General features: G+C 42.2%; 1 protein-coding gene across 4 annotated transcripts in view; it reads left to right on the top strand.

The window, feature by feature from the left end:
* CD200 (CD200 molecule) overlaps positions 1-15,781 on the top strand; it is a 51,536-nt gene that overhangs the window by 19,122 nt on the left and 16,633 nt on the right. Inside the window, exon 6 of one of the 4 annotated variants that reach the window (XM_064724503.1) lies at positions 6,611-6,702. The exons of the other annotated variants lie outside the window; for them this stretch is intronic. The gene's annotated coding sequence lies outside the window, so the exon portion shown is untranslated. Of the gene's footprint in view, positions 1-6,610; positions 6,703-15,781 lie in introns of those variants that run through there. 4 annotated transcript variants of the gene reach the window in all.

Raw genomic sequence — 15,781 nt, 5'->3', positions numbered from 1 at the left:
ATGGCTTCTTTGAAAGCTTGTCCTTGTTTCCAAACCAGGAGGCAGCCCCTCAAGGAAAGACAACATGCACACCAGTAGACAGACCTAGGGAGAATGTTCCTGCTCCTGTCTGTCTGCAGGAGCTCCAGAGAGCCCAGATCCTGGGCACACACTGCCTGGAGTTCATGTGGAGCCCACTGACATGTGTCTGCCTCCCTTGCTGGGCTGCATGATTGGTCCATCAAAATGTACAGAAAAAGAAAATGTGCAACTGGGGGCCTGAGTAACATGGTTGATGTCTCAGCATGGAGTAAAAGGAAAGCATACACTCACGACTGTTGCATGCGTTAAATTTGATTTCTGTTAAGCAACCAGTTATTTCAGCTGACTGATCCTGTCTAGGGATGATAAATATTGGCATTCTCTGGTGTCCTTTATCTTGTCACAACTTGAGATAGATGGCTCAGTTAGAGCATGGTGCTAGTGAAGCCAAGGTGGAGGGCTAGATACCAATATGGGCCATTCATTTCAGAGTTGGATTTGATCATCCTTGTGGGCTGCCTTCCAACAACTAAGAATATTTTGTGATTCTGTGATTTTGAAATTCACTTAGTCAGTCTTATTTCCTTTCTGGACTAATTAACCTAGGAGTGAGAAATCTGTGATGATGGTAGCAGCAACTAGGAGAACTCATTAGGCTTTGATCAAAACAGAAGAGAATACTTTCTTGGACAGCATGGAAGGCATAATGTTTGGAATGAGAGATTAGAAGACTTGGGGTGAGAGAAAGCTGGCTTGTTTCCCTGACAGTTCTGGGTGTCCCAGCATAGAGTATTTGCACTGGAGAGATGAGAGAGAGCTGGTGTGTCCTGCTCTGTCTCCAAGTGATGTGCCTGGAGTCAAGTAGCTATTTGTGCTTTTTCTCTGTGGAAGAACAGGATTGGAGTTGAGTCAAACAAAGGTAAATGTGTTCTGTTTGACCTGAATTGATAGTAAGATGTCAGATGAATTATTCAGGAATATTTTTACACTTAGGTATATAGTGCTTCTTGGGATTGATATTTTAATTTTAGAATTTTCAGTTTGTCATAATGTTATTTATCATCAATAGGGTAAGAGTGCTGTTGGCCAGGGTTCTTCTGTTGTGAGCAGTTCCCTCTCCCACTGCCCTCAGCACTCCCATCTCTTCCTAATTTGCAGCCGAGAGTTCTGCCTTCTATGTAGCAGACTCCATAGAGTTTGGGAAAGCTCCATGGAGGACTGAGACTTAACAGTAGGAACTGCTGAGTCAGGAGGAGACAGCAAAATAAACTCCTGTCTCCGACCCCCCGCCCCTTAGCCTTATCTTAGTAACCTCATAGGTCATTCTCCCTAACCCTTACTATTGGACAAGTTTGGATCCCCCCATACCCTATAAAAAGGGGCTGTTTTAGCCCATTCAACAGAAGAGGAGCTGTCGATGAGACCCTTCACAGACTCCCCCAATAAAACCATCGCTGTGGAACACCTCTCTCGCGTCTGCTTCAGCCTCAGCCAAGGGCACCCTAGCAAGCAAGCAAAGAGCTGATATCCTAAGAGAGCTGATAATCACTAAAGAGCTGACAATCACCAAGCTTGCTAAAGGGTAACCTGCGGCTACGGCCACGAGCTAACTGGGCATTCGGGCACTCTGTCTCCCAGAGGGACTGGGCTCCCGGACCATCCTTGCATCGCTCGATAATAAGGCCAAGATCAAGGTTTTATTATACTTCTAGACTGATCTCATCACCAGAAGAGATAAATCTTATTGCAACTTCTAGTAGTAATCATGAGCTGAGATCCTTTTCCCATTCGCTTCACTGGAAGGAGGATTTGTTGCTCTGCCTATACTCCCCAGCCATGCTTTGGTTTGGCTGCCTGTCAGAACTGCAGTGTTTGTACAGTGGCTGTCTGACCACTTGAGCAACTGAAAAATTGGAATTGGATAAATGTAGTTCCTTGAGTAGGTTGGCTGCTTCTTAGGCAAAAGTTGAGTTTTCCCTGGAAGAGCAGAAATCCCAGTGTCAAGGAAGAGAAAAGACACAAGTTCATAAGGTTTACATAGGAGCTATTTGGTGGTCTAACAAGAATGAGAAGCATTGAGGGGGAATCCTTCCAGTGTGGTCCTAGTTGGGGCTTCTAGCTGGTCAGAGTGACTCTGAGAAAAGTTGGAAAGTCTCTTTTTTCAGCCCAGCACTTGAAGAAGGAGTCAGGGCTCTTAATTTCTCAGTCTCAAGGTTGTTTATTGTATCTTATCTATAAAATTCTTTCTCTTGTGCTGCTGAGGTCCACTCAGCAAGACAGACAGAGGCATTTTGCCTGCCTCCGGGGCGGTGTTATGTCTTTACACTAAAAACTATGTATACAATGTTTACAATAACTTTCCAATACTTATCACTTATGTTAGACAGTGAGCTTCTACTCTAAACTAATCTAAAAGTGCCAACATCACAGCAGAAGATGGAGGCTAAGAAGAAGAAGAAGAAAGGCTGGATACACCCAGATCTTTCCATCTTGCTATTCTGAATTCTTATTCTAAAACTCCAAAATCTACTTTTTCACCTTGTGGTAAATTCACTATCATTCTACTTAATTTGTCATGGCTTGCAGATCTTCATCTAAGGTTGGTAACTTGCTCCATGGGTCATAATCAAAACTACAGGCATTTTTGGGCTCTGTGTCAGGGTCTCTGAGACCCCTGGCAGGGGTCTTGGCTGCTGAGGACAGCCAGAGGAATGTCCTGGGTCCTGACAGTCCTGTCCCCTGCAAATCAGTAAGGAAGCAGAGGTGACGTAAAGCCCTGTGATGGACATACAGCATCAGGCTATAGAGGTTACTCAGCATGGTCTTGTCGAACTATCAAGGCTGAGGTTTTTGCCAGTCTCCCAGCTGGATTCCCGTGAAGTGCTTTTTGGAACTTTTCAGGATCGTGTGAAATCTGGACTCTGAGTCTTCCGACACATTTGTATTTGTGCTGTGCAGACCAAATTTCTGTGAGAAACGTTGATCTGCTATTAAATTTTGGAAAGATTAAATTCTCTGCTGTGGGATAAATGTTATGCCTTTATTTTTTGTCATTTAAGTAGCACTTCCATCTATGGGAATAATCTCATTCCCAGTGGGAATTTGAAACTGTGTCTCTGCTGGCAACCCAGATATTTTCCTTTTCCCTTCTACACAGCTTTCCATGTTTATCTAGCCAAGAGAAAGAACCTAGGGGTAAAAATGAACCCTAGTAAACTGTATGGGCACCCTGAAAATTTTTTATGCTAAAACTAGGGAAGGCAGAGCCATTGAGAAAGATCAGATTTGGAAATCACAAATGGTTTATGTAAGCAGCTGACTGAATCAACAGGAAGAGATTTCTGGTTTCCTGGAAACAATTTTCAGGATGTTTCCCCTTGTGTTTAAAATTAGTTTCTGCTTCAAGATCTTCCCTGCTCAAACTTTTTTGTATTGGTTGAAGGGTTGGTGCTTTAATATAAGAGGGAAGGCATTCCTGGAAACTGCACAATTGCTTCTTCTGTTTGTTATGACCTTTTTAAAGTCTAAAAATTTGAGGGGCTAAGGTCTAAAAAATAGGCATAAATTTACTTTCTATCAGCCTAATTTGTATTATGTGGATATTATAACAAATTATTTAACATTAGCTGTAAATCCTCTGCTCCGTGGTTTAACTTCATTCTTGGGGTTACACAGGAAGGCTCAGTTTAATATCCTTCCTTTGTTTGCTTGCATTGTGTAGAGTGGCTGTTTGGATGGTGTGTGCATAATCCATGCCATTATGGAGTGGTTTTGGGCAGGCACAGCTTTCATATAGTTAGAATTTTGTATTTCTAACTGGTTATATTGGTAGACATTTGTTAGCCTTTTCTGACAAAATATTTGGGAGAGTTTTAGAATTAAAAGCGTTTACATCCTTTTGAGAAGGTAACTGGCTTGGAGCTGTTTCTCAGAGTAAATTCCACTGAGCATTTGGAGAAGTGGGTCTATTTTTATAACTCTGTCCCAAAACACTGTCTGTTTTAGTTCAGATTTGATATTATTTAGCTGCTTTGAAAGCATTTTTGTCTGCTGGCATTCATGTATTTGGTGCATTCTGTTTTTGAAATTAAGAGTTTATTCAATATTTATAATTACATTGTAAATAATGTTGACTCAAGAAAAGAAAGTATTACTTCACCATCTTCACTGCCAGAACTTTTGCTTCTAAAAATAGGGCAAGTATAAACAATTGCCTTTCCCACTGAAATGGTGGAAAGTTCCTTCTGTGGAATAAGCAAATATCTTACAAGAGAAGTATTTCAAGATTTAATAAGTCTTTAAGTTAAACTGTTCCTTAAGTTTGATTTTAACTTTATAAATTGCTGTGAACTGTTTGTCATGGTTTGACACTGGCACAATGCCAGTGCCCTCATGAAAATACACCCTCCCTGGTGTCTGCTGTAAGATGTGACCAGGAATAAGCAAAGCAGGCTCCCCCTTAGAAACAAAGACGACTTTATTAACTAAACTACAAGAGGGAAAAAAAAACCGCACAAGGAAAATGAAAACTTAACAAATACATCTCCTCGTCCTTCCCACCAAATTTCCAATATAATACATTCCCCAAATCACCAACTCTCAGTCCGGCACTACCCTTCAGACAATCAATCTTCAGTTCATCATGAGGAGAAGGAGTTCTTCTTATGCTATGGTAACCTCTTCCTTCATGTCCAGTGCTCTCACGACTGAACACGGACCAGAGCTGCTTCCAGGATCATCTTTTAAGGATGCCTTGTCCCATTCTGAAAAGGGCGCAGTCTCTCCTTTGGGACATCTGTCCCCCCCAAATTTTTTCACCCCCTGGGGCCGAAAGGTACCAACACTGAACCCTCCTGGTTCTGAGGCATTGCCTCCCCCTGAAATGCAGTCTCTGTATCACAAGGAAACATGGTTCTGTCCATGGCTATACAAAAAGAGTCCAGCAAAAGAGCCACTCCATCATCTCTTCTACCCAAGGTTCTTCTCCATTCTTTTCACATCTCTCCCACTCAGACATTCAACACATGCTGTTCCCTCTTCATCCTCCACTCCATCTCCCCTCCAGGAAAGGTCAATGCTCTGCAAAGTTTTCATTGTCCACAAAGGGGTTAAAAGCTCCTATAAGCGGGGACGGGGACTCCTCGATGTACCACCTCCACCTTTGCCGCAGGCCCGCTGCAGGCCAGGCCAGTAGCACATGGTATCAAATTTCAAGATAACCGTCCCGGCATGGCTCTCTCTCTCTGTCTCCGCCCTGGGGGGAAATACCTCTCGGTACTTCTTCCATTCTTCCACCCTTGGGCCAGGCCTACCTCCCATCACTGTCCCAGGCCCGGCCACCTCACGGCCGCGTGGCTCCCCCTCCCCCTGCCAAGCCAGCAGCCGGGACGGGGGAAGAGATCCAAACCCTTTTCCCACCGGAAATCCAAAGAGAGCCTCCCAGGGGAGAGCTCTGCTTTAAACCCCTGTGTTCTCAGAGGCAGATCCAATGTCCCAGTGGCCAAACTGGGGCATAGATTAAAATCTGATCACCCATTGGCCTGACCACAAGCACCCCAGAAAACCTATTTCCTGTCAAACCACGTCACTGTTTTATGCTGAGGGTTAGATAGCTTGTGAACAACCCTAAATAATGCAAATCTGCATATTCAGACACTAAATTGCTGCTCTGGTTCAAGATAAGAGACTACAGTCAAGGGAAAATAGAGAGCAATTATTAGGATGTACAACAAACAGAGTAAGCTTTTCTGAGACACTAGGTAGAGGTTTTAGAATGCCACTTTAGAGACTTTAGGCAGAGGTTTGACAAAGCCACTGGGAAAGGAGATTCATCAAAATATGGAATAAAAAATGAATTTATAAATGTGATAAACGAATTGACCAAATTTAAGAATCGTATAATTATCTTTATTATTATGCAAGCAAGAATAAGCAAGGTTCAGCACTGGGTGGCCAGGAGTCCCCGCTCCTCTTAGGCGTGCGCCTTTCCCCCTTTAAAGTTCGCTTTTTATTGTCCTTTTTCTCTGGATTCTTGGATGACGTGGTCAGTCTTCTGCACTTGCTCCTCCGGTTGCTAGGGGGTCTTTTTCTGCCTTCTGGTGGTCGTGGGATGAAGGTCCCCAAGTCTTCCTCTTTGGCTGCGTTCCTTATAAGGCATATCTATGAGTCTAAATTCTACAAGCTAAGCAGTTCTTGCAAGGTTAATAATTGTTACCAGATGTGGCAGTATCTAGTTACAGAGGGTCTCCTATATCTATGGGGTGGAATTTGCAAACCAAGCAATTCTAACGAAGTTGGTAATTGTTACTAGATGTAGCTGTACCTATTTACAAGGAGGGGGGTTGTAAACAAAGCAATTCTTACAAAGTTAAAGGTTTTACCATATGTGACTGCACATAGGTAACATTATATCCTGCTAAACAAGAGCTATTTAGCTATTGTTTTATAATTTAAATTATCTAGCTATTAATGAACAAACGTATTGTTACTTATTACAATAAATATATGAAAGAGTCATAAATATTAATGAGGTTCATTAAAATATAAAATAAAAATACAAATTCATAAAAATATTAATCTCTTTTCCCAGTGGCATTCTCAAATCAGTAACTATGTGGAAATGGAATTGCTTCTTACCTGACTTGAAGAGGAATTGTCTTAAAGGAAGAGCCAAGAGCAATCTCCACATGACTCTGTGTCCTTGTCTTCAGAGCACTGACAGACACATGATGGTGAAGCCAAGCCCCCTGGTTAGAAGAGAGACTCTGAGCCTGCCCTGTGTGATATGAGGTGCCATCAGCACTGGGCTATAGAGCAGGAGAGGAACTACAGCAGGTAGCAGACATGATTATGGGAATTATAGAGGATTATGGGGAGAGTTTACTTTTGTGAAGAGGAATTGAAGGAGGCCACTTCTTTCAGTCACGGGGAACATTTTGATGGGAGTGCAAGTTAGAAATCAGGTGCAATTTGAAGCACAGGAGGAGAGCCCCTCTGGAAAATCTATGCCTGATACAGGATTTCTGATTTTTGCTGCCTGTGTGAACTCACCTGTTTCCAGGTTGTTTTGCTAATGGCTTCTGTGCTAAAACACCCCAAACCAGACCCACACTCATGTGTACAGGAGAATTTCTGTTTATATCACTTTAGTTCTAGATATGTCATTAGTTCTAGCTAATAGAATCAAATAGAAATATGTGGAAATAAAGATGTTTGGGGTTTTTTCTTGCAAAAAACCTTAAAGAATACTCCAGATTCCTTCTTGTGGTACATGTAGCCCTCTGTTTTAAGATGAACACACATACATACATATGTACATGCAACTAGTACTTTACTATGCCACTTGCCAACTTCTGTGATAAAATCCTGAGATGGCTCCAGCTTTGACTTCAGGTAGCCCTATTCCCAAGACAAGAGCTTCCACTGATAAACAGAATGACTTGTAAATTAAAAAAAACAGTAGGGTTTAGTTAGTATTTAAGCTAGGAGGCTTTACATTCTAGAAAGAGAAAACTGAGGTGACAGAAATAAAGGGCCTGTGTGTATCCTTTTCCCAGCTTGCTGTGTCCCTGTAGGCAGGTCCTTGCTTCTAACAGTGCTCTCTAGGTGCATTGAGTCCAGGTTGTCCACGATATCTTGTCTTCCAGAAGGAAAATACCTGATTTTGCTATGTATAAGAGATTTTCATCTTTCCTAGTAGGCATTAGAGAAAACCTCAGACCACTGAGTCTTCTGGGAGAAAAATATATGAAAAAAGAAAATGCAATATTAAAAAAAGAGATGTGACATAACCCAGTTGCATAAATCCAGTGAGTTCAGGCTGGAAAAAAAATATCTTGGTGTGGAGACTTAGTTTTTTTTCTCATGTTATTTGTTCTCCATATGATGAAGCAGTGTAATGTAGAAAAGTACACTTTTCTGCCCTTACTTGGAAGAAAAAATATTTTGTCCTGTGGGGATAGTACTTAAAATTTTTCACTAAATCCTAATTTTGAGTTTGTGTTTTCTTTCTCATTCATAATCTCTGGAGAGTTAGCTTCCAGCAACACTTTGGCTTTTCCATATCCTGAGAAAGTTTAGATTGCTTTCTTCACAGCATTTCTTTTTCCCTTCCCAAGCAGTTGAGCAGGAAGGCGCACAACTACAAGTTTGCCTTGTTCCCTGTGAGCAAAGCTGTTGATACAATGATCCAGTCCAGAGAAAGGCAGGAAGGGGGGAAACGTCTCAGCCTTGCAGCAAAACTTTTGAAATGGTGATCCTTTGTTTTTCCTAGAGGTTTCTGGTGGCTATCACTAATTTCCTACAAGTAGAGTGCAGAGGAAGGGCAGATGACAGATGTATATGTGGATGTGGATTGCTTACTGAGCTATTTTCTTATTTTGTAGCCTTCACTACTTCAATCCATGAAAGGTATCTGAAAATTGCCAGGGGGAAGAGAATGTGGATCTGTGAGTTTCAGGTTGCAAGAAGTGATTAGGAGGGAAGGGGGAGTGAGAGCCAGAGCAGGTCATTGATGTGGGTAGGAAAGGAACTTATATAGTGACTTCCGTGGTTCAGATTCACAGATGGGTTTTCTCTGTCCCCATCTTGCATATTCTCTGTTCTTGTGCCTTAACTTTTTTCATTACCCACATTCTCTCTCTATTTTTTTTTTTTTTTTGTACTTCATAATTTGTGGCCCTTTTGACTGTTCACTTGGTATTGTTTTTGTTGTCCCCTAGTGCCACACATAGTGCAGTGAAAATAAGCCAGCAATGCATATTTTGGCTCTCAGTGGATTGCGTACGTTTTGGAGGTGTTGCTCAGATGCCTGCAGATCTTTATTAGTGGATTTCAAGCTGGTGTGGTTGTAATGGAAACATAGCTTTGAGCTGAAGAAGGGTGTGGAGACAAGGCTCAAAGGAAGACTTAATGCCCTTTATTTTCAGCCAGGACAAATGTGCTGTGAGTGTTGTGGTCAGTCCAGTGCCATCAACCCTTCTGATGAGGATTTATAAAAAAAAATTACAATATTTGTACAATATTAAGTATTTAAAATATCAAATGTTTTAATGTTTATTTTAACAATAAAAGGCAAAAAAGTGGGAGGGAGCCCCATTTTTTTCCAGAACTGTTACTGTAAACATGCTGAAAAGATAATTATAAAGGAAACTAGTGCAGACTGTTGTTGCAGCTTGAATTGCTGCTAGTAAAGTCCAGGGTAAAGAAGCCAAAAAGGCTTTTGCATAATATCCATAGATGTTTAATTCAGCTGCACAGTGAGCTGTTCTCCTCTCAGACACACTTTCTCCCCCAAGGTCCCACTCTCTCCCACAGGGGCCTCCTGGCTGACCTTGGTCTTCAGGCAGTATCAAGGTGAGGCTCAATCAGGGAAAAGGAGGGAGAACCTCAGGAGCACCTCTGTTCAGGCATAGGAACATAGGGGAAGGAGCCAATGGGGTGTAACTTAGGAGAAGCCCCTCCAGGGCCTCCACAGACTGTACACCCTAGTATTTCACAAGTGACTTTTATCTGAATGGCTCAGTCCACATCAAAGAAAACAACATGGCATTAAAGCGCTTCACTTCCAGAACTGAGAAGCTCTGATTAAATGTCATAAACTGTAACCTTCCTTGTTATTTTTTCCAGTTTGGTTTTGGTTTGGCTTTGGGGTTTTTTTGGTGGTGTTTGGTTTTTTTTGTTTTGTTTTGTTTTTTTGAGGAGGGTTTTTTTTTGAGGGTTTTTGTTTTGTTTTGTTTTGTTTTGTTTTTGTTTTGCTGATATGTAGATGTTTTGCCACTTTCTTTTTTAAATGAGAACAATTGAAAAGCTGTGAAGATTAAGAAGGAAATGTTTTGTGCCAGTACTCATGAGGTTCATTCTGGGAAATAATAATTATAAACCAATTTTTAGGAAGATAGGGGAAATGTTTTCAGACATGTAGTACAGTACCATATTCTGCTTTCACTTCCATAAATGCAGCTGTGCTGAAGTCCTGGAACATCAAGAATACCATGTGTATTCTGTTATCTCATTTTGCCTATGCCTGGGGATGCCTCTGAATGTGACTATATGTTAGGAACCAGCAGAAAATCCCTCTTTCCAGGGATAATGAATCTGACTAGGTCTAGTCCCTTACTTCATATGAAGCTCCGGCACAGCGCTGAGCTATTCTCAGTCTTTTGGAAAATCTTTTGCAGGGTAAGCTGGACGGCACCTTGATAGGTCTTGTGAGCGAGGCAGAGATGCAAGAAGGGAGAGTTAGGGGGGTATGGTAACTGTGTCATAGCAACCCTCAGTTGCCAGTCAAGGCAAAATGATCCTCCACCTCAGGCAGTGTCACCCTCCTCCTGAGTTTTTGACTAGAGGAAGCACTGAACTAAGCACACTGCTCACCTTTACTCATTGATACAAAATAGGGGGTGTTTTATGCATGTACATAAAACACTTATATGATTCAGGACCACATTGTGAGGTTTGAATCCTGCCCTGCCATCCTGTAGGAAGTGATTAAACCCCAGTCCTTAGGTTTTGTGCTTCTGTTTACCAAAGCACTTAATTTATTAATCTGAAATGCTTATACACCAATGCACACAGTATAAGAAACAAATAGGATGAACTTGAAGCACCAGTCTGTTCCAAATCCTGTGACGGCATTGGTGCTATTTAGATGTGGTGGGATGAGTCCCACAGGCTGCTCAGGAGGGACAGGCAGGGCAGGTGAGGTGGAGGAGTTGCACTGTGTGTGAGGGAGATGTGTGGCTGTACAGTCCTTACAGTTAGAAATTACATATCTGGGAGCTTCTGGGTAAGGAATAGTGGGATTGGAAAACAAAGTAAATGTTGTAGTGGGTGTCTACTATGGGTTGCCCGGGCAGAATGATAGGACTGATGAGTTATTCTATAGTCAAGATAAATATCTGGATCCACAGCCTTTGTCGTTATGGGAGATTTCAACTTCCCAGACATCAGCAGGGAATACCATACTCATGTGACAAGCAAGTCTGGGAAATTCCAGTAGTTCGTTGAAGATAACACTTTCACAAAAGTACTCAGTGAGTCAGCTAGGAAAGATGCCCTCCTTCCTGGACTTACTTGTGACTAAAGAAGGACTCAAGGGGCATGTGGCAGTATGTGACTGCCTTGGCCACAATGATCACAGAATGGTTTAAAATTGTCACAGAAAGTGTTTAAAATTGTCACTGTAATGAGAAAAAAGGACATTAGAGTTTCTACCCTGGACTTCAGGTGAGCAAACTTTAAGCTATTCAGGGAGCTATTTAGCAGAGTCCTCTGGGAATCTGCTTTTGTGGGCTTGGGGGTCCACAAGTGCTGGTCAGTTTTCAGCAACTGCTTCTTAGAGGCACAGGAGTGTTTTGAGCAGACAAATCCCCTGTGTTGTAAGTCAAATAAGCAGGGAAGGAGACCAGCTCATCTGAACGTGGAGCTCAGAAGGAAAAAGAAATAGCACAGTCTCTGGAAGCAAGGTCAGGCTTCACAGGAAGATTACAGAGCTCTAGTTTGCACATGCAGGGAGAAGACATGTAAGGCCTGTCTCTACAACTGGTAACCATCTTGCTGTTACTGTACACTGTCATCAAGTATTTATTTAAACAAAGTGTAAACTTATTTCTATTTACATAGCTGTCAAACCAGCAGCCTTCTCTTTCCAGGAATAATATTTAGTAAAAAGAGGGACTGGTCTGTGTTTGGAGTACCTTGTGCCCACTACACACTCTGCTAGAGGGCTGGTGAAACAGAATTTTAATTGGAGAGAGATCTGTCAGTGCAAATTTAAACACTGGTATCTTTGGCTTTCAGCAGGTTAGCAATAGAGTGGCAGGGTCCCCAGACTGACTCCAGATTTGTTACTGTCTCTTCCATCAGCTACAGCAGAGAGGAAGAGGCAGAGGGTGTTGCTTCTCTTGATGATAGACATTATCTTACTCTCTAGGCCAACCTGTGGATGCATCCGTAGCTCCTGTAAGAGCATGTGCACAGCATGTATCGCCAATTAACATCTTAGCTCAAGGGATAAAGGCTTTTGGTGAGTATTCAAGCTTCAGCCTTCTTGATAGCTTATTTCACATAGAGCCTGTGGCTGCAGGGCACAGTCTCCTTTTCTTATTCGGTGATAATTCTGAGAGCTTTGATGTGGAGTAAATTTTTCTTCTGTGAATTATACTCATTAATTACAGGCGTGTGAAACAGCTGCATATAGTCCATTTTGTGGTTTTACATTAGCTGGATCTATTGTTCAGCTCATACAAAGATGGGTGGCAGGCACTGATGGATGTTACACTGTAGTACTGCAGCATAGGTGTATGGTGTGTGATTTGCACCAGGCTTCAAAGGTGCTAAGCTCACCCTAAAAGACTGTATTCATTAATTTGCCCAGTATAAATAATTTTAGAAGACTTTGGCTGTTAGCTGCAATCCTAGAGGAACTCCAGCTGAAGATTTAATCTCTCATAAGCAAATAAATAATGCAAAACTTGGAACAGCTTGCAGCAAACGTTGTAATAGCAGTTCTTCCAACCTGGAGGCTGACGTTCTAACATACCATGAAGATAAGTGAATTCCATTTTAAATTATGGGATTTGTATATAATCTTGGATTACATATATAGTATATATTTATAAACACACACAAACACATGTATTTATGTATAATATATCTATATATAGTTGTCCAGGTCTAGGGCAAATGTGTTAAAGAATCTGCAAAGGAGGGCCCCTCCAGAAAGCAAAACCCACACAGCCCCTCCCCCCAACCGGTTCAGGAAAAAATTCCTTGGAGAGAGGTGGAAAGAACCTGTTTATTTGACTGGCCCAGCACCCCCAGCACACAAAATGAACAATACCCGATGACACCGCTTTAAGAAAGATGACAAAATCAGAAAGTCTCTTTCAGGGGTGGTTGCTCTGTTCTCAGTCCCTCCAGCGCTGGGGCAGCTGCTGCAGCCGAACCTTTGGTGTTCCCAGGTCCCAGTCCGGAGCAGGTTCGAGATGGCCACAGAAACAGGAGAGGAGAAACAGTCCAGGAAGGAATGTGGACTGTTTAGCTAAACTAGCTAATAAGCAGAGGTGAAAGCAGAGCAGAAGCAAGAGCAGAAAAAAGGGAGCAAGCAAAAGCAGCAAGCTGAAGCAAGAAGTGCAAAACAGCCCTATGTACCACTCATCTCTGTGTCCCTGATAAGAGAAACCCAAACAAAACTTCCACTCTTCAGAGCTGGTCTTAAAGGCACAGAACAGATGAATGGGGATACAAGCATCATAACGTCACCCCAGGACAATAGTGTATATATATGTGTGTATAGTCTTGAATGTAAAATTGAACACCCACCTACTTGGAGGTCCCAAGCAACACATAACACTTATTGAGCCATTGCACACTCTTTTGGCAAACTCTGGAAATTTTTAAGAATCTTGCATGGAAAAAATGCATATGTGCTAGCTGAGATGGAACAATAGCTCCTTCTTACTTAAATGAAAAGATGTAAGAGAGGACTATGTGACTCTGCCATCCAGAGGGGCCTGGACAAGCTTGAGAAGTGGCCCATGAGAACCTCATAAGGTTTAACAAGACCAAGTTCAAGGTGCTGCACCTGTGTTGGGCAGCCCCCTGTGTTGGGTATCAAAGCAGGGGATAAACAGATAGAGAGCAGCCCTGCCAAGAAGGACTTGGGATGCCGGTGGATGACAGTCTGGATATGAGCTGGCAAGGTGCAGTTGGCTGCCCAGAAAGCCAAACATGTCCTGAGCTGCATCCAAAGCAACATGGCCATCAGGGCGAGGGAGGGGATTCTGTCCCTCTGCCCCCCTCTGGTGACACCCCATCTGGAACCCTGCATCCAGCTCTGGGGTCCCAGCACAGGGAAAACATGTGCCTGTTGGAGTGAGTCCAGAGAAGGGACACTAATATGATTAAAGGGATGGACCACCTCTCCTATGAGGAGGGGCTGAGAAAATTTGGGTTGTTCAGCCTGGAGAAGAGATGGCTCCAGAAAAAGCTTGTTGTACCTGAATACCTAAGTACTTGAATAGGAGACTGCAAGAAAGATGGAGAGGACCCTTTTACAATGGCAGGTAGTGATAGCACAAGGGATATAGGCTCCAAACTGTAAGAGGGTAGGTTTAGATTAGCTGTTAGGAAGAAATTCTTTACTGTGAGGGCAGTAAATTCTTTAAGTTAATTAAGTAAAATTAATTAAGTAAAATCATTAAGTAAAATTCTTTACTGTGAGTGCAGTAAGGTTCTGGAACCTTAAGGTTCTGGTTGTGGATGCCCCATCCCTGGAAGTGTTTAAGGCCAGGTTGGATACCAACCTGGTCTGATGGAAGGTGTCTGTGCCCTTGGCAGAGGTGTTGGAACAGATTATCTATAGGGTGCCTTCCAGCCCAAGGTGTTCTATGATTTCTTTGTCCCTGCTTCTACTCAGCTACCCAGGAGAATTTTCTTGCCTATTAGCTAGAAATATATTATTAAAATACTGTGTGATGTTCAGATGAGATTGGTGATATGTTCCATCTTGAAGAACCACAAAAAATATCCTTCTTTTTATAGAAATGCATATTTAGGCTGCCCCATGTGTAACCTGCCATTCTGACATGGTAAGAGGCCATCCAGTCTTACAGATGATGTCAGTGCCAGTAAAGATAACCAACAAAGTATGTGGAACTGAGATGCAATGCTCTGCGTGAAAGTAGAAAAGCCTCACTAAAACTAAACAAGATTTATGTATCAAAACTTTCTGAAATGTTCTGCAAACATTTACATTCTTTTCTTTGCTGAATAAGTAGAGGCCAGAATAAATTCTTCATTTCTATTTACTTTAACATATTTAGCAAAACCCCTGCTAGTTCTCCCCAGGTCCTAATTTGCCAGCTGGCATCAATTTAAGGCCAAAAATAATTAAGTATATGGGTAGCAGCTCTTGGCTGACCTAGTCTGAAGCTGAGCGAAATTAGGAAAGAGATCCCCTGATCTACACTCTATGTAAAGCAGTCAGTGTTTTAAAGGCAAAACTCCCTTGAATTCCCAAAAATGCATAAATAGCAAAACTGCCTGGGAAGAGGGAACTTCCTGAAAATTGTGCTCAAAATATCCAAGCCTGGGTGTTAGGTAGCAAGCAAATGTGTTTACTTTTGTCTGCAACTTACTGAGTTTCCTGGATTTGCTTGGACCAGAATCTGTTCAGTAATGCCACAAAATATTCTGTGAGGCCCAAAATATAGTTTGGGTTATAGCTGAAGAGGAAGACTGCTGCACTCAGGATGCTGTTACAAAGTAGTTCATGGAGGGCATCAGAAAAGGCAATGTTTTTTCTAAGTGATTTCTTAAACTATGATTTTGTTTACTTTATTGGCAAGTCTAATGGGAGTTGGCAACAAGGATCCTGCTGAGGAATGGGCAGCAAGCAAAACACAGGAAAAGGGTGTAGGAATTCCTCTTCTGCATTGACTGTTTGAAGCATGAAGAATGGAAAAGACACGACCAAAGGAAGCACCATCTGCCCTTGAATTAAAAAGAGGAAAGGAGATCCTAAAAGAAATGTGTTGCCCAGGTAATAGGATGAATAACAGGGAAACCAGCATTGTCCCCTTGTGTAAATGGAAGGTATGAAATTGTAAAATGAAAAGTTTATGCATGTAGTTTGAACTTTGCCTCCTTGGGTGGACTGAATGAGCATAGTCTCAGCCTATATTTTTCCATGGGGCTCTCCCACATGTGATGGCAGGACAGCACTCATCTATTTTGATGTTCAAGATGTGGTTTTCAG

The sequence above is a fragment of the Zonotrichia leucophrys genome, chromosome 1, assembly GCF_028769735.1.
Source record: "Zonotrichia leucophrys gambelii isolate GWCS_2022_RI chromosome 1, RI_Zleu_2.0, whole genome shotgun sequence".
Lineage (NCBI taxonomy): Eukaryota > Metazoa > Chordata > Aves > Passeriformes > Passerellidae > Zonotrichia > Zonotrichia leucophrys.
This window is presented reverse-complemented; position numbering and strand designations above follow the sequence as displayed.